This window comes from Microtus pennsylvanicus, chromosome 19 (assembly GCF_037038515.1).
Source record: "Microtus pennsylvanicus isolate mMicPen1 chromosome 19, mMicPen1.hap1, whole genome shotgun sequence".
Classification (NCBI taxonomy): Eukaryota; Metazoa; Chordata; class Mammalia; order Rodentia; family Cricetidae; genus Microtus; species Microtus pennsylvanicus.
The window spans coordinates 33,920,324-33,938,923 of NC_134597.1; the positions used below are offsets into that span (position 1 = coordinate 33,920,324).

Consider the following 18,600-nt stretch of genomic DNA (forward strand, 5'->3'; position numbering starts at 1 on the left):
GTCCTCAAAACCGGGACCAGTAAAACTCAGAAAAACTTAAGAACTCCTGAAAACTGTAGTCAATACTATCATTTTTATCAAAACTGAATCCATCACTGTTAAACTCTGAGCCTCTGAAGTTACCTCTGAAACCTGTTAATCCTGAACTATGAAGCCCGTGAATGAGGCACACCTGTCTGTACTTTTAACAGGAGACTTAACCAGTGAACTACCATGATGCTTGTACCCTTGGGGGTCAGGGGAGCTGTTACATGGCAGGTGGGTATGACTAGAAAAGAGTGTGAGAAGAATACACTACAAGAATGCAGGGAAGTGAGAGGGTCTTAGCAGGAAGGAGGGAGTCCCGTTCCAGTCCCACCCTTGATACAGAAACTGGCGAGAGATCTGTAGGACCCAAGTGAGAGATTAAAACAGAATCGTTAGCTCCCATGTCCAATAGACAATGGACTTATCAGCGACCTGGATCGTTACCCTAGGCTCAGAGAGGGTGATGGGGGTCACCAAGTCTAGCCCATGTCAGTCCTTCACCAAGCAGAGGAACTCAAAGGCTGGAGAGTCTCAGAAGCCAGTGTCAGTGAGTCTGGACCTCTGGTGTGGCATAGGGGATGAGCCGCCCTTGGGGCCATTCCGATTTCCATTGCCCAGGCTGTCGGCAGATGGAGCATGGCCTCGTCAGCAGGCGGGGGTCAGGACAATACCATAATCATTGGCCTTCCTGACCGCATTAGTAGCAGGCTTCTGGCAGAGTTGACTTGGCTTGAGCTCTATTAGGATGGAGCCTCATGGGCTTCCCTTGTTCCCATCATGGGGCTGCTGGTGGTTTCAGGTGTGGGCTCAGAGTGTAGCCTTCTGTTGCAACCTAGCTTGTTGGGAAGACTACGCTGCCTCCTCTTGGGCATTAAAACCTTAAAGGCCATCTTCTCCAGTTCCTGTGTGGGGTTGGGGACCCTCCTCAGCCTTTGTACATTTCTTTCTGCTATCTGGCACTGACTGAGAAATGAAATGAGTGGCCAGGACCATGAATCCCACTTGATAAGCTAGGTCAAGACAAGTATATTGAACTATCATCTCTTGTACCAAATCAAGGGGTTTACTCGTAGGTTACAAAATCTGGCTGCCAGCAAGATTATCCCTGTACATGAATGCAGAGGTGCAACTTTAATGTCAGAGTAAACCAGCATTGTTTTAAGCCTTATCTTTTATAAACGTTGTTTTTAGGAAAAGACAAGAATTATCATACAGAAATATATCCTAACCCAAAGTATATTAGAGACCTGATGTCTCCTTGGTGGGGCCAATCCTTGTGGTCACCCTTACTAAAGATGGTGTGAAGTCTCTGTTTAACCTCTATTAAAACAGTGGCTCTCCATGTGGTTGGCTATAAATTTCACTGGAGATTTTAATCATACCCAATTTCTTAGTTGTTTTTGTTTAGTAAAGTAGAACAGCATAAAATAACTATTTCTGCCCTCATATATCAGATTCAGCAAAGCTTAGAGGCAAAAATACATGGAACACACAAAGTCAGACATCCAAATAAACATGTGGCCACATGTGATTCATACACACAATATAGATGGGACTTTTAACAGAAGGATGGGCAAAACTTTTCTGGGAAACTGTGCCAGATAACCAACTAAAAATCCTGAAATAGCTGAACAGTGGTGGCGCACGCCTTTAATCCCAGCACTTAGGAGGCAGAGGCAGGTGGATCTGTGTGAGTTCGAAGCTAACCTGGTCTACAAGAGCTAGTTCCAGGACAGCCAGAACTGTTACACAGAGAAACCCTATTTCAAAAAAAAAAAATATCCTGAAATAAGAGTTCCCAGCATAAAGCAGCATGTAAGGAACCATAAGAATGAAAGATGTTTCTGGGCAATGGTTGTGGAGGCAGTGATGCCAGACAGGGCGGCCCGCTGCCCGGAGTGTGGAGAAGGTGCTATGCAGGGAAACTGAAGAACAGAGTAGCAACACAGTTGGAACCGCAAGTGCAGGATTATGGAAAAAGAGATTTTTAGGAGAGAGGAAGCTGTAGCAGAGTTATTGGGTGAGAAGGGATTTGTAGCTGGAGGGTAGAATTTCAGCACAGTTTGGAGGGTATGGGAAAGAGGGACCTCCTGTGGTGTGGTAGCAGCAACAGTGGCAGGAGAGAGGGAAAGAGGGAATGAACAGAGACAGAACAACAGAGCAGCAAGACATTTTCATAGTAGTTCAGACAAGAACAGAGAACACATCTATTGTGGGGAGAATCCCAGCGTGGCCTGCCTGAGTGCCAGGGAAGCAAAGGAAAAGTCGGAGTGGCCATCCTTTAGCAGGTCCTACCGGAGGGTGCCATTGCGAGAAGGCAGCAGTTCAGGGGAACTGGGAGAACCATGAAGAGAGAGCATGAGATGTCTAGAGGGATAGGAGATACAGAGAAACGGGAAATGGGGAGGGGAGAGAGGAGAGGAAAGGAGCAACCCTGGAGAAATTTTACAGGAGACAACCCAAGGAGTTCTGGAGACTGAACTTGGACTTAGCAAGTACCTGTTCACAAGCTATTAGCTGGGAGGTGGGAGAGTTTGGTGACACATCCCCCGAGATAGCCTGGGCCCAAAACAAAGGGAGTTGGGCTATCTCCATGCAAGACATCTCTAGTACAGAGGAATCCCAAGGAGTAAGAACTGCCTCTGCTCCAGAAGGCCAGATTTGCTTTGGCATTGCAGTGACTTGGCAAGCAATCTGCAGGTTGGAAGAGGTTTGGGACCTCTTAAGGCATTTTAGTTTAGGAATGGGAGGCTTACCGAACAGTTCTGGTGTGGCAGGGGTGGGGTGGGAGTGAGTGGCTTTTCATGGCCATGCCACATAGTCACAGAAGGACTTGACTCATCCTGGCCCAACACACCAGATGATAGGTATTGGATCCTGGATTGTTGGATTCCTCCACCACCAATGCAATAAGTCAAACTGAATTAATAAATCCAGGTGTGTGTGTGTGTGTGTTTCAAGACAGGGTTTCTCTGTGAAACAGTCCTGGCTGTCCTGGAACTCACTCTGGAGACCAGGGAGAAAGGCCACATGTCTCCCAAAAAGATGACAGTGAGAGCCACTCGATTGGCATTTATAGGGTGCTCTCCTCTACAAGCTGCTTCCCACCTGTGATTTCACATAAACTCTGAAAAGTAAGTGAGCCACAATATGCGGGCCTCAATCACTCAAAGCTCTGTGTTACTCCTTGACTGGCTCCCACACAGCACCCATCCTACCATAAGGACATGTATGTGTGTGATATGGGGTTGACCTGACTTTATCAATTGACTGTGGCTTCTAGCAGAGCAAGAGGGTTGGGTTGCCAATCATCCAGTTTCTCCCAAGAGGCTAACATCGCAGAAAGACTTGTGAATGATCACTCAAACAAACAATTGGATGGCATGTAGGGGAGTGGTTGAATAAGTGGATGGATGTGTATGTTAGAAAAATTCCAGCCTGCCCAAGATGTCTTAGCCTGCCTCTTGCTTTTTGGCCCAGAGGTCACAGATTTTCTCATTGGCCTTCTCACAGGACCTCTTTACCTCCTCATAGAACTCTTGCAACAAAATCTGCTCCTTTGGCAGCTTCCTGTTCTCCTGTCTCCGTGTCTTCGCTATTTTCTTCAGCTGAGGCCACTCACTCAGAAGTTGGCTGTGGAGGATGCTGAACACCAACAAATGTTGAACCACCACCAAAAAGTGGTGAGCCCCAGGCAACTTGCATCTGCCACCTCCACCTCCAAGTACCATCATCCTTGCAAGATGCCAGGTAGCAGGATAGCCCCAGACTGGAGCCTACAATAGTCATGCCAGCATGGCTTCAAGGCTGGCCAAATCCAGAGAACAGCAAAATTCTGGAAAGACTCAATTTACTTCTGGAAACCCTGACAACAAAAGGGATCCTTGTATCTCTAGTAACAGGAAATGTCCCCCACCTGTGGTTTTATCTCCATGGTACCTGGAAAATACCAGCAGGAAGAGGGCAAATGTGCTCCAGGGAAGAACAGAAAACCAAACTGGAATATAATCCACCTATGGGTCCCAAGGAAACCAGCTCTGTAAACCCTTGCAAGAACCCCAGAGGCCCAAGGCTGCCTGACACTCCCCTGATGCTTTTTTGTCAAAGATGAATGGGGAGTTTTTGAATCCTTGGGGGAGCCTGGTCCAAGTCAGCTGTCCATTGTATCCCTTTACAGTGTCATGCCATTAAAAGGCAAACAAGGATTGGCTCTTTGGGGCTAAGTGCAGGCTGAAGAAAACATTTTTGATATCCAACACCATATACCAGGCCTGGGTAGGAGAAAATGAGCACAAAAGGGTGTATGGATTCAGCACAGTGGGGTGAACATACATAACCCTGCAATTGATCTCCCTAAGGTTCGACATGGGCTAGTAATCATTTGAGTTCGGCTTTTTAACAGGGAGCAGCTAAGTATTCCAGGCTGACCAGTAAGGGACCAGAGTTCCTAGTTTCATGAGGCACCTGATGTGAGGGATGATTCCCTCTTTACCTCCAGGGACATGGGAATACATGTTGGACCCATGGGGTGGTGCCCGAGCCCATCTCCACAGGACAGATGTGTAAAGTCGGTGAAGAATGAAGAGTCTGACCGCCAGTTGTCTTTCAAACTGATGGCCCTGACTAGCTCAGGCTGTCTTTTCTTATACAAGTTCTAATGCATTCAAGCATGATCAGTTTCAAATCATTTCTCCTTAATCATTTTCCAAGTATCACTAACATTTCAGTTTCTCTTCTTTTACGCTCCCTTGATGTCATTAAGATTTACCCCATTTCATTCTAAAGTAAGCCAAATGTTTATATTTAAAAGATTTTAACTGATTGAGGAACTTGTCAGAACTGATAAACAAGGAGAGGAGGTACAGGCCAAAGACAATAGTAAAGATTTAGCATCACCGGTCCTCTTGGAGTCAGAGATGACTTACCAAGTGTTTTAACTACTTATCATGTTTTAGCTGCTTAACCTCTGAAAAGCCGGCAAATACTCAATACCCAAAACATATACAGAATGCAAATGGAAACCTATATGTATGAAAGATCTAAAAGATATTAAGCAGGCAGTAATATCTTATGGCATGCATTCACCATGTGTGAGGGAGATGGTAAAGACATGGACTTCAAGAAATAAGGTTAGTCGACATTATTAGCTTCAACTAGTCTCAGCTGTATTAGACCATGGTTCACAGATTCAGTGGAAGAGTTTTTGGAGAAAAAAAGCTAAGGCCCTTAAATATCAAGGTAGAGTCAGAGGTTTTGAGGCCTCCCAAGATCAAATTTTTGGTGAGGGCCCTTCTACTGATATTGATAGACAAGTTATATACAATGAACACATCTTGTCCATATGCCATACAGCAGCAGCCTTGAATGCTTGGGATGTGATTCATAAACCAGGAAAAATAATTGAATCATATACTAAGGTTATTCAAAGTCCAAAAGAACCCTTTAGTGACTTTTTACATAGATTAACTAAAGCTGTACAAATAGGTATAGCAGATCCAGAAGCTAGGTGAGTATTCATTGCAGCTCTTGCTTTTGAAATGCTAATTTAGGTACTTGGGCCTTAAAGGTCAGATCAGCACCAATGGATAAATGGATCCTACACAAAGCCAATATTGAGTCCTATGACAATAACACTGAGGCTTGGGTAGGAGAAGTGATTTCCAAAGGTATGAAAAGACGTCAAAATACCAAATGATTTAATTGTGATAGAATAGGCCATCTGAGAAGGGATTGTAGCAAGGCATTCCTAGAAATGTTTTTTTCTGTGAATCACCCAAATAGAAGGCCCCAAACTTCTAGGTTATGCAGAAGATGTAGCAAAGGCTGACAGTGTAGAGCAAAAAGAAAAAAACAAGGCAACCCATTACCATTGGGAAATTTCTTGAGGGGCCTATCGCAGGTCCCCAGGTCAAATGTGTTCCAGTCATTCCCAGTCACTCTGGAGGACATGCTTCACCAGGAAAATCAGAAAATCCAATGTCTGTTATAAAAAAAATATTGTACTGCTCTGAATGATAGAATAACCATGGAGGATGAATCAAAAATGCAAACAGAAAATAGAAAACATATTTTGGCAGACTTCTATAAATGATCAAACACGAAAGTTGAGAGTATGAGTAAATAACATTATAATGAAAGGATTATTAGACACAGGTGCAAATGTAGCTATTATTACTCCAGAATCAAGGCATCTGAATTGGCCTCCTCAGGAGGCAGATGTTCAGTTCTTATTGGAATTGGAACCCTTTCTCAGGTAAAAACAAAGCACGAGATGGGTTGAATGCATAGAGCCAGAAGGACAGAGAGGAAGGCTGAGGCCATATGTGACTAATATAGCAGTGAGTCTATGGGTTTGTGATCTGTTGCAAGAATGGAATACCCAGGTTAACATTCCTGCAGTCTCAGAAATGGACCATAAACCAACTCATGTTTCTGGGAAGGATATTATAAGGTACTGTAAAAAACAGTCACCAACCGTTCAGGCTATACAAAAACATAGAACAACAACTAGAAAATTTTCAGAGGTACCGAAGTCCATACTTTTAAAATCATTAACTAAGAAACTTGTATGTGTTAAAAAATAGCCTTTAACAATAGAAAATCTGCAGGCTTTAGAATCGCTGGTAGAAGAACAACTAGATGCTCAGCATATTGAAGATTGAACCAATCCTTGGAATTCTCCTGTATTTGTTGTTACAAAGAAATCTGGAAAATGGAGATTGTAATAGATCTAAGAATCACCTAATAAGGTGATTCATCCAATGGACCCTATACAGTCTGGAATTACTTTTCATTCTCTATTGCCTAAAGGATGGCCTTCTATAGTTATTGATTTAAAAGGCTGCTTCTTCACTATACCTTTATAAAAAAATGGGGGGGGGGACAAAGAAAAATTTGCCTTCACAGTGTCTACTTATAACAATTCTCAGCCTGCTAAAACATGTCAAAGATTCTCTCACAGGGAATGCTAAATAGGCCCATCCTGTGCCAATATTTTGTGAGTCAGCCTTTGGAAAGGACATAAGCAATTTCCTGAATCTATAGTTTACCATTGCATGGACGGCATTTTGCTATCTGATTTAAATGTAGATACTTTTGAAAGAATGTTTGAAGAAGTAAAGAAAGTTTTGCTTCTTTGCAAATTACAAATAGCTCCTGAAAAAATACAAAGAGGAGATTCTATTAATTATTTAGGATATAAAAGGTTTACAGAAAATTAGAACACAAAAAGTACAAATTAGGAGAGATCAAATTGCAGACTCTTAATGACTTCCAAAGATTGCTAGGAGACATTTCCAATCAATGGCCCACTTCTGGGATAACACCTAATCAAAATAACTTTTTTATTGATATTTCTCTGCTACCACCTTCCTCTCCCTTCCCCTTCAACCCTCTCCCATGGTCCCCATGCTCCCAATTTACTCAGGAGATCTTTTTTTTCCTACTTCCCATGTAGATTATATCTATGTATGTCTCTCTTAGGATCCTCATTGTTGTCTAGGTTCTTTGGGACTGTGGTTTGTAGGCTGTTTTTTTTTTTTTTGCTTTATGTCTAAAAGCCACTTATGAGTGAGTATATATGATATTTGTCCTTCTGGTCTGGATTACCTCACTCAATATGATGTTTTCTAGCTCCATCCATTTGCCTGCGAAATTCAAGATGTCATTTTTTCTGCTGTGTGTGTAAATGTACCACATTTTCCTTGTCCATTTTTCAGTCAAGGGGCATTTAGGTTGTTTCCAGGTTCTGGCTATGACAAACAATGCTTGAACACATGTCCTTGTGGTACAATTGAGCATCCTTTGGGTATATACCCAAAAGTGGTATTGCTGGGTCTTGAGGAAGGTTGTTTCCTAATTTTCTGAGAAATCACCACACTGACATCCAAAGGGGCTGTACCAGCTTACACTCCCACCAACAATGCATGAGTGTTCCCTTTATCCCACATCCTCTCCAGCATAAGTTGTCATCAGTGTTTTTGATCTTGGTCATTCTTACAGGTGTAAGATGGAGTCTCAGAGCTGTTTTGATTTGCATTTCTCTGATAGCTAAAGATGTTGAAATTTTTCCTTAATTGTCTTTTAGCCGTTTGAGATTCATCTGTTGAGAGTTCTCTGTTTAAGTCTTTACCCCCATTTTTTTTATTGAATTATTTGTTCTTTTGATGTCAAATGTCTTTAGTTCTTTATCTATTTTGGAGATCAGTCCTCTTGTCTGATGTGGCATAGGTGAGGAACTTTTCCCATTCTGTAGGCTGCCATTTTGTCTTGTTGACCTTGTCATTTGCGTTACAGAAGCTTCTCAGTTTGAGGAAGGCCCCTTTATTAATTGATGTTCTCAGTGTCTGTGCTACTGGGGTTATATTTAGGAAGTTGTCTCCTGTGCCAGTGCATTCAAGTGTAATTCCCACTTTCTCTTCTTTGAGGTTCAGTGTGGTCTTTGATCTATTTGGACTTGAGTTTTGTGCATGGCAATAGATATAGATCTATTTTCATTCTTCTACATGTTGATATCCAATTGCTGAATATGCTTTCTTTTTTCAATTTTATATTTTTTGCTTCTTTGTCAAAAATCAGATGTTCATAGGTGTGTGGATAGATATCTGGGTCTTCAGTTTGATTCCAGTGGACCTCCTGTCTGTTTTTATGCCAATAACAGACTGCTTTTATTACTGAAGCTCTATAGTAGAGTTTGAAGTCAGGACTGGTGATGCCTCCAGAAGTTCCTTTATTGTGCAGGATTGTTTTGGCTATCTCTGATTTTTTTGTTTTTCCATATGAAGTTCAGTATTGTTCTTTCAAGCTCTGTGAAAAATTTTGCCGGGATTTTGATGGGAACTCCATTGAATCTGTAGATTGCTTTTGGTAAGATTGCTATTTTTAATATGTTAATTCTACCTACCCAAGAGCAAGGGAGATCTTTCTATTTTCCGATGTCTTCTTCAATTTCTTTCTTTAAAGATTTAAAGTTCTTGTCATACAGGTTTTTCACTTGTTTGGTTAGAATTACCCCAAAATATTTTATTTTATTTGTGGCTATTGTGAAGGGTTTTGTTTCTATGATTTCTTTCCCAGCCCTTTTATAATCTGTATAAAGGAGGGTTACTGACTTTTTTTAATTTTGTATCCTGCTACATTACTGAAAGTGTTTATGAGTTGTAGGAGTTCCCTGGTAGAGTGTTTGGGGTCACTCATGTATACTATCATATCATCAGCAAATAATGAAAGTATGATTTCTTCTTTTCCAATTTGTAGCCCCTTTATCTCCTTTTGTTGTCTTATTTCTCTAGCTAGGACTTCAAGAACTATATTGAATAAATATACAGAGAGTGTACAACCTTGTCTTGTTCCTGATTTCAGTGGACTGCTCAAATAATATAAACAAAACCTTAGATGGTGGCAAAGATTTAAATAGTCCCAGGGAATTACCAGCTGAAGCTGAGAGAGAATTGACTTTGATTGAAGAGAAATTAAAGGAGGTACATGTGGATCATGTAAATTTGAATCTTAACTGCATTCTGGTCATATTACCCTCCAAATATTTCCCTACAGGAATTTTAATGCATAGGGAAGATATGATCTTAGAATGGATCTTTTCACCACATAAACCAGGTAAAAAATTAAAATCTTATGTGGAAAAGGTCTTTGAATTAATTATAAGAGGAAAATACTCTATCATCTATCCTATCTTTGTGAGTATAAAGTTTTATGTCTAATTTATCTTTCATCATAACTATAACTATCTGTCTTCAACTCCATCAAAGAACCACGTAAGCAGAAAGTGCATTATAAGCAATTTCTATAACTCTAGAATTAACAGAGACATCTCACTGACTGGACAGTCACCCAAAGTTCTTCTATAACATTGTGGCATCCATATTTAGTCTACAGGCCTATATTATCTGGCAGACTTATCCATGAAGGAGGACATTTGAAAGATCTATTTTGCCTTGTACTGGCAAAGTTCATTAGTTGATTTCTTCTGTGTCCTGCAGAATGGCTGGCAGACTCTTTCATGAAGCAGGAGCCCTAAAGTACCATTCCATCTTTTGGAAAGTTTAGCAGTCACTTTCCTGTGGGTCCTGCAAGTCCATTTTATTTTATTTTTTTTATTTTTTTTTTCAATTTATTTATTTATTAAGGATTTCTGCCTCCTCCCCTCAACCGCCTCCCATTTCCCTCCCCCTCCCCCGATCAAGTCACCCTCCCTCATCTGCTCGAAGAGTAATCAGGGTTCCCTGACCTGTGGGAAGCCCAAGGACCGCCCACCTCTATCCAGGTCTCCAAAGGTGAGCATCCTTTGCTCAGCTCCCCCAAACTGCCTAGGCTCCCCCAAAGCCAGTACATGCAGTAGGATCAAAAACCCACTGCGATTGTTTCTGAGTTCTCAGTATTCCTCATTGTCCTCTATGTTCAGCTAGTCCGGATTTATCCCATGCTTTTTCAGACCCAGGCCAGCTGGCCTTGGTAAGTTCCCGATAGAACAAGTCCATTTTATACAGCATACCATCAAGCAGTCCAGGCAAGAGCAGATTCTTGCCCAAATGACAAACTTGTTGTATTTGAGGCAAATTCCATAATGAGTTTCTTTGATGATGATCAACCTCTCTGAAGTAATTGATGCTGCCAAAAGCAGACAAGTCTCACTGTTGAGAAAAGTCTAAGTGCTTAAAACATTTTAAATGCTATATTCTTTACGCCTTTGAAAGGTTTGAAGAATACCTATCCATCTGAAATATATCTCTGTACTTCTAGAAAACCTAACACAACTACAGTTTAATTATTATAGATGACTATCTATTAATCCATAATATTTAATTATACTTTATATTTTTAAATGTTTATACATAAACATAATACAAAATTGACCTTAAATTTGTATCAGTAGCTCAAAGTCCATACTATCATATTCATTTCTATATCATATCCCCCTTTTGTTTTTAGAAACACCTTGACTGTGACCATTAACCATTTATAATTAATCCTTTAAAATGAAAATAAACATTCATAAACAATCTCTTGGTCTGGTTGCTTCACCTGGCTTTACTCTGCTAAGCCATTGGCAAAAAGAGCTTTATTCATCAACCAATAAAAGCAACAGGTATACAGAAGTACATCTTACATCACTTACAGAAGGATATCAAAAAAAGACATGAAATGAAACATGGAAAACTTAGCAGCTGACTGAGGCTGAGAGCTCTACAGGCAGTAAGTAGTCCTTGTTGGCTTGGTGGATCCCAGATGAGCTCCCAGATGTTATGCCCAGATCAGGGAGTCCTCCAAAAACCAACAAGGAGACCAAGTCCCATATGAAAAAAGCAAAGAGCCTTTATTCTTATTCAAGTTCGAACTCAGACTCTTTATGTATCCAATGCATTGGTATGATCAGAGAGCCCTGAACTCAACTGGGGTAGGGTTTTTATAATATCAGAGTTTGGGGTGAGAGATTTCTAAGGTTCAGGACCCATGATTGACTGACATTTGTCAGTCACCAGGGTTTCCTGGTGAAAGAGGATAGGTTTGTGCTGGGCTAAGAGATAGCAGGCGATCCTATCTACAATGGTTGGAACCTTAGGTATTTCCTTTGGATGCTCATTGGCCCATTCCTGGTTGGTGCCTGGGTGTTCCCACTTTGTGGTCTTTCTGGAGTCAAGTATTGCCTTAGGGTAAACTGAGACTCAGGCCTATTTTCTGGTTGGTCTTTATACAGTCTGTCTTGGCAGGTGTGGGAGCCTATGTATGACTCAGTTTCCATCTGTAGTCAATTCTGATTCATAAGTAATTTGAATTCAAGCTTGCCTGCTCTGCCTGCATCCTTGAGGGCTGTGAGAATGTTCTGATTAAGCCCACAGGAAAGAAAATTTTGCGCATGCAGAAAGAACACTCTATCTAGTAGAAAGAATACTGCTAATGCCAAACCTGAGGCACATCCAGTTAGATACAGAAGCTGCTTGCCCCTAGCTGAATTCTTGTGAGAGATAATGCATCTGCTTGCACTTTCTCCTAAGGACATTCAGGGTGGTGGTTAGCTGGCAGTACTGCTCTTTGTCCTGCCTTCTGCCTTTAATCTGTATGTAATCAGGCTCTGAAATAACTCGGGTCTGCTTGGTATTCACCTTTAGTACCTTTAGGTCTATCATGTGTTTTCTGTCTCAATTTCTCTCAATCTGCCATTTCCTAAACCTCAGGCTCCCTCCCAGTACCCCCTGCTGATTCCTGTTGGAACTTGACAGGCAGATAATACCAAGCTGCCCTGGGCCCTACATAACCCTTGAAAAAAAAAGTTGTAAAAGGAAATTAAATGATCCTATTGTGTGTAACGGAAAATAGATGGCAAACTGACCACTATTTTAAAGTTTCTCTAGAGTAGAATTAATAATAGAAACCTGCTACACTAAAACCACAAGCAGCTGCCTGCCAGTACAGAAGGAACAGGCTGAAATATATTTAGCCTGCTTACAAATTTCTTAATTATAAAAGAATCATTGCTGACTGAAGGAGCTGGAGTGGCGGGGCAGCGGCTAAGATAGTGAGGGAGTGAAAGAGCAGAGATCCGAGGGTCCAGGGAGCAAGGAGAGGCTGGAGGGGGAGTGCTTGGGAAGGTGCAAGCAAGAAGATGTGCAAGGGCTCAAGCCTGGGACAGCTGAGGATTCCACCCATGGCTCTCCTCCCCCTCCCCGGGACCCGGCCCAGCAAGTCATCCTTCCCTCCTACAAGGGCACAAGTTGAATAAATTGAACTAGGGCACTAAACCGAATAGTTGACAGTGTCATTTTATGCTGGATGATTAATTATTGTTTTTCTTCTTGCTATCTGTTAATGCCTGACTTGAAGGCTTCATTTTGGGAAAAGTTGTGGTTGGTTACTAGGGCTTTTTCTGAAATGTGTATCTATGTAACATCACTTATGTGTGCTTAATAAATCTTTAAGGGTGTTAGATAAATAAGACAATTCAGAATATTTTGCTCCGTCGGTGTAATTAATGAGGATTACACATTGAAGTTTTTGTCATGACACCTTTGCCAAATCAATAGGATATGTTTGTTTTGGCAGCCTATCAAGCAAAGGCTAGTGGTATATATATATATATATATACATATATATATATATATATATACATATATATATATATATGCAAATGATCATAACTCTCAAGGAAAATCTCAGCAGCTAATAATAGTGAATCCTTTTTTCATTTGGGTCTTACTGCTTTGTAAACAGGTCAGGAGAACACTGTCCTACTCTAAGCTTCTCTCCACACCAGACATGTTTTGAGTTGTATTCTCCGTACTGTTGGACTGTGTAGTCATGTAGAATTTGATCTTCCCATTGAGTGTCACGGTACAGATAAGTCACTGTGTTTATGATGTTTTTAGGGGTGTGCAATGTGCATTTCAGAATAACAAATGCTGAAAAACTTGCGTGCCTTTTTTAAAGGAGCAGGAACATGAACCTGAACTGCTTCACTTAAAGTGGCAGGGTTTAATGAAGAATGCATAGAAATCAACTGGGGTTTTCATATTTGTTTATATGTAAATGTTTATAAGTATATGGACCTATCTATAAGTGGATATGTCTATATATGTATATCACACACATACAACCCCCATGTTGTTGGGTCTTGAATTTTTGAAGATGTGCTAAATCATACAAGCAGAGTAAATCTAGCTGTGGAATACCAACCACAGCCTTGTTTTTGATGCTTCTGGCTCTGAGGGGCTTTTCCAAGCTAAAAGAAAGCCAACTCCTTTATTCGCCACTCTAATGTGGCCTTGTAACATCTTATACATCCTTGATACGTTGTGTATTTTGATCCAAAGTTACTGCAGTAGGGCTAGGAGAATTTTGCCCATGACTTTTGGAAGACTATTCCATTATCAGTTGTTAATAAAGAATTCCATTGCCTAGCTAACCAACCTTTTCTTTTTAAGAAATCAGCTTCAAAAGTTAACAGAAACAATGACATAACAGTGACAGTTTAACAACAATAATTTTTATTCATTTGTGTAACATGTGATCTTTTAAAAATGTCACCTTTGAGCTGGGCGATGGTGGCGCACGCCTTTAATCCCAGCACTCGGGAGGCAGAGGCAGGCAGATCTCAATGAGTTCGAGACCAGCATTGTCTACAGAGCTAGTTCCGGGACGGAAACTATAAATATAAATATAAAATGAAATATAAAATGCAGAAATTTTCTTTGATCAAATCAACCATGCCTTCATGATCAGAGTTCTACAGACAATAGGACTAGAAGGAATAGTTCTTTATAAATAAAAGCTAGACTCTTTAGGTTTGATTTTGAGTTTTTTTTAAAGGGGGGTTGTTTTGTTTACATAATTTCTCCTTGTATATCCCTGGCTGTCCTGGAACTTGCTCTGTGGACCAGGCTGGCCTCAAACTCACACAGACCAACCTTCTCCCTCTGAAGTGCTGGGATTAAAGGTGTGTATGTAGACCTATACAGAGCCATATCTCAATTAACCAACTTAAGGACTCAGGAAATTATGAACTCACTAACTCAGGCCCTACTGAACAACCAAACTCATGAACTCGCAGATGAAGGAATGAACTCATGACATCAGAAACTCAGACTCACTAGTTCACGACCGACAGAACAACTAAACTCACAAACAAATGAATGAACTAACAAAGAACGAACTCACAAACGAATAGACAAATGAATAAACAGAGGTCCCAATTGAACTGATGAAATCTAAAGATAGTGTTTTGGCCATTTTTTCTGACAAATCTGTCTTCATGAGGAAATGAGATGGTTCCCAACAGACTGGGCATGCTATCTGCCTTTTTTTTTTCCCAAATGTCATTGGTCAATTAAAAAAGAGAGAGAGACCTTAAAATGATCCCGAGGTGTCTGTTAACCAGTGACACTGTGCTCCTGCTTCCACTGTCTCCCTCCTGTCATTTTGGGTGAAAAGGCCGTGATAAAACCAAAGAAAACTGTATGGGTGCTCAGCCATAGTTATGTCTGGAGGAAGCCGGGGCCACAGGAATGTTCCTCTTTGTTATACATGGTGTATCCCTGGAAGTTGATTTGTTATGACAGGTAGAGCCAACGAGGCTACAGAAAGACAGAATGTAGAGGAGGAGCTATGAGTATTACAGAGTCGAATGAGGGGGAGGCTGGAAAGATATCTCAACGGTTAAAAGCACTTGACGTTCTCCCCGAGGATCTGTTTTGGTGTCCAGGACCCACATAGAGGCTAACAGCCACCTGCACTCCAGTTCCAGATGGCAATGCCATCTTCTAGACTGCACACACCTGGGAAGCCTGTGGTGCATCCAGGTAACAAGCAGGCAGAACGCTCATAGACACAAAATAAGAAAATAAAATTGAGAGGGAGAGAGAGCGAGCACACACAGATGCGGTTCAGGTCTAAGTTTCAAATAAGTTACAAAAAGAATTCCTTAGGCAGAAAACCCAGGGTTTCTCTTTACTCAACTAGAGCCACAAAATCTCAGGGTCATGCAGCCAGTCTGAGCTACCTGCACCCAGACCCCACAGAAATGTCCTCCTTTACATAGAGAGAGTTTTGTAATGGGAAATGGTAAGCAAAGTTGCTCACCATACCCTTAAGAGGACTCATTTCAAATGGTTACCCAGAGAACAAGTTTATTTTCTCAAAGTGTATCTCTTCCAGCCTTAAATAGCAGTGATCTATAGTATGATTTAGCTTGAAGTTCTGTCTACAAATAGCATTTTTTAGAGACATAGAAGTGATAGAATATTCTAAATTTGAAAGATGTGGAATCCCGAGTATTGATGTAATATAGCAGCAGAGTTTATGGATACAGTTGCACTTCTATACAAAATATATGTAGATTTCTAATCTGCTTTTTAAAAATAATAGTATAAGGTCAGCTACTTTGGCTTTCAAAAGAACATATGTAAAATGTAATCTTACTTTCTTATTTGTTTTGTTTTACCAAAGAAGTGTGTGTGTGTGTGTGTGTGTGTGTGTGTGTGTGTAGCCTTAGCTGTCCTAGAACTCACTCTATAGACAAGGTTGGCCTTCAAATTAGAGATCTACCTTCCTCTCTTCCTATGTGCTGGGATTAAAGGCATGTACCACCACTATCTGGCTACATTTTCATATTAATGTTTTAAACATCTCTGTTTTCTGCCAGGTTGCCTGGTTTTTTCATTTGTCATGTATGTTTTCTTGGCATGACAACATTTGCTTTTATATTCTGCACCCAGAAGGAACTCAACATTATATTATCTTCAATGACATGTTCATCTAGGTTGCCAAAGACTGAAATTGTATTTTGGGACAGGTTTCTTTGCATTTATATTTAACCTGTAGCTATTTATGTAAACCAGGATGTTCTACTCCCTGATATCTGCCTACCTCTACCCTCCTCCTTGAGCTCTCAGACTAATATTGGGCATCGCCATGGCAAGCAGTTCCTTCTTGGTGTTCTACAACCATAAACAAGTTCCTATTAGCTTTTTATAAAATATGGCATCCATTTATGGGATTCAGAATATTGACTGAATTTCTATCATGGCATCTGACATGGATTGTAGAGTAATAACTTTTAGCTGGGTATTTGGAGAACAGTGTCCCACAGGTCTAGACAGAAGACAATGGCCTGAGTTGACCAATGATATTCAGTGTCCCAAAGGTCTGAAAGACCTTTGGACTTTTGCCAGGTAGTGGAGTGAGCACGAAACTCACTGGAGAACAAGGGTGTCTTTCCTTTATGACTAAGTTTGGGTTTCTTTTTGAGAGAGGAGCCATGCTTGTTGTTAGGGTGACTCAGGTCTACCCCTAATCTCAGATTTGGAGCAGACAAAGGCAACTGTGGGAGGAGACGCTGCTCAGGTGCACTAAACTCTTACTTCCACAAGGTGGCGCACCACACCTGGTATGCACATCCTCATTTATTCAGGACCAGCACAGTGAGACATCTGGCTGGAAGAGATCACAGCTGTACCACCCTCCTCTTTCCTACTTGTTTAATGGAACCACAGAGCTCACTTACACACACGGTGCTGCGGTCAGCATGGAGGGAAGTGGTGTTTTATTCCTTCTCACTGGTGTGAATTAGAAGTTGGCATGGCTCCAGCCTCCGTCTCGGACCTTGCAGCTGCAGCTATGTTAATGCCTAAAGGACCAAATTACCATCTGGGAACTTTTTAAGGAAGGAGTGATGGTAGCCAAGAAAGATGTCCATATGCCCACACATCCAGAGCTGGCAGACAAGAATGTATCCAGCCTTAACGTAATGAAGGTTGTGCAGTCTTGAGGCTAAGTGAAGGAGCAGTTTGTCTGCAGACATTTCTATTGGTACCTTATGAACGAGGGCAACCAGGATCTTGGAGATGACCTCCACTTACATCTGGAGAGTGAGCCTGCCACCTTGTGCCATAGCTATCCTGAAACCGGCAGGCCTTGGTCCAAAGGTCTAGAAGTCACAAGACAGGACGCAGACAGAGACACCTACAGAAGGGGCGCTGTGCTGGGGCTGACTCAGCAACTGAATTCCAGTTTAGAGGCAATTCTGGTCAGGGAACATGGCCAACCACCTCAGTGACGTTGGAGATTGTGTCGTATTGAATAAACTTTAAAGAAAATTAAGTTCTATTGTGTAATGTTATATTGAAGGCTTTTGTTGATACTTACTAATGTAAAGGCATAAGAATGAAAATGACAGAGGTAAATCTTTTTTCTGGAGTTAGTATGGTAGCATTTATGAAAACCCTAAGGACATTAATGAAAAAACCACTACCAAGAATAATTTCAAGCAGATTGGCCACTAATTATTTTGCATGAACTGTAGAAAAAATCAAAGCAAAAGCATATGTTAATGAGTACTGAAAAAAAAAGACTGCATGAGTTTTTAAAAATCCCACAGGTCAGGGAACCCTGATTGCTCTTCGAGCACATGAGGGAGGGGGACTTGATCGGGGGAGGGGGAGGGAAATGGGAGGCGGCTGCGGGGAGGAGGCAGAAATCCTTAATAAATAAATAAATTTAAAAAAATGTATTTTTGTTATTACTCAATGTGTGTATGTTCCTACATTTTGTACAGATGTGTAAAGGCATGTATGTCTCTGTGCCATGAACAATGTAAAATTGTCTATAAGAATAAAAAGTAATGTCAGGAGATGTGAGAAAAGGGAGGATAATAGCCCCTGAATCTCTCTGCTTTTACATTGTGATCATGTTCAGAATTGAATTTAAGTGAGCATGCTTAGGAATAGGCAGAACTCTACAAGAATGTGTCCAGACTCCCAAAGTAGCATCCCATGCTTCTCATTTAGGAAAAGCTTTGCTTTGGAAGTAACACCCATGCTCTCCTTGCCTCCTGCAGGTAAGAAATCTTTCTCAGGTCTTCTGTCTTGGCTGTTGTGATGGCTATTCTTGGTAGTCAAACTGACTGCCTCAAGAATTATCTAAAACCCAAAGAATTGGGTACACCTATGAGGGATTTTTCTTAATTGAAGGTTTTAAAATGAGAAGACCCTTCATTAATCTGGATCTTTTGGTGTAATAAGAGTTACCTTTAACCTGGTAGTCCTTCTGGTGGTATGTAGTGAAGAGCGG

At 41.1% G+C, this 18,600-nt stretch overlaps 1 pseudogene; it reads left to right on the top strand.

Annotated features, from left to right (window-relative positions):
• Window positions 1-442: 442 nt before the first annotated feature.
• Window positions 443-17,587, top strand: LOC142838249 (small ribosomal subunit protein eS10-like; annotated as a pseudogene).
• The last annotated feature ends 1,013 nt before the right edge of the window (window positions 17,588-18,600 follow it).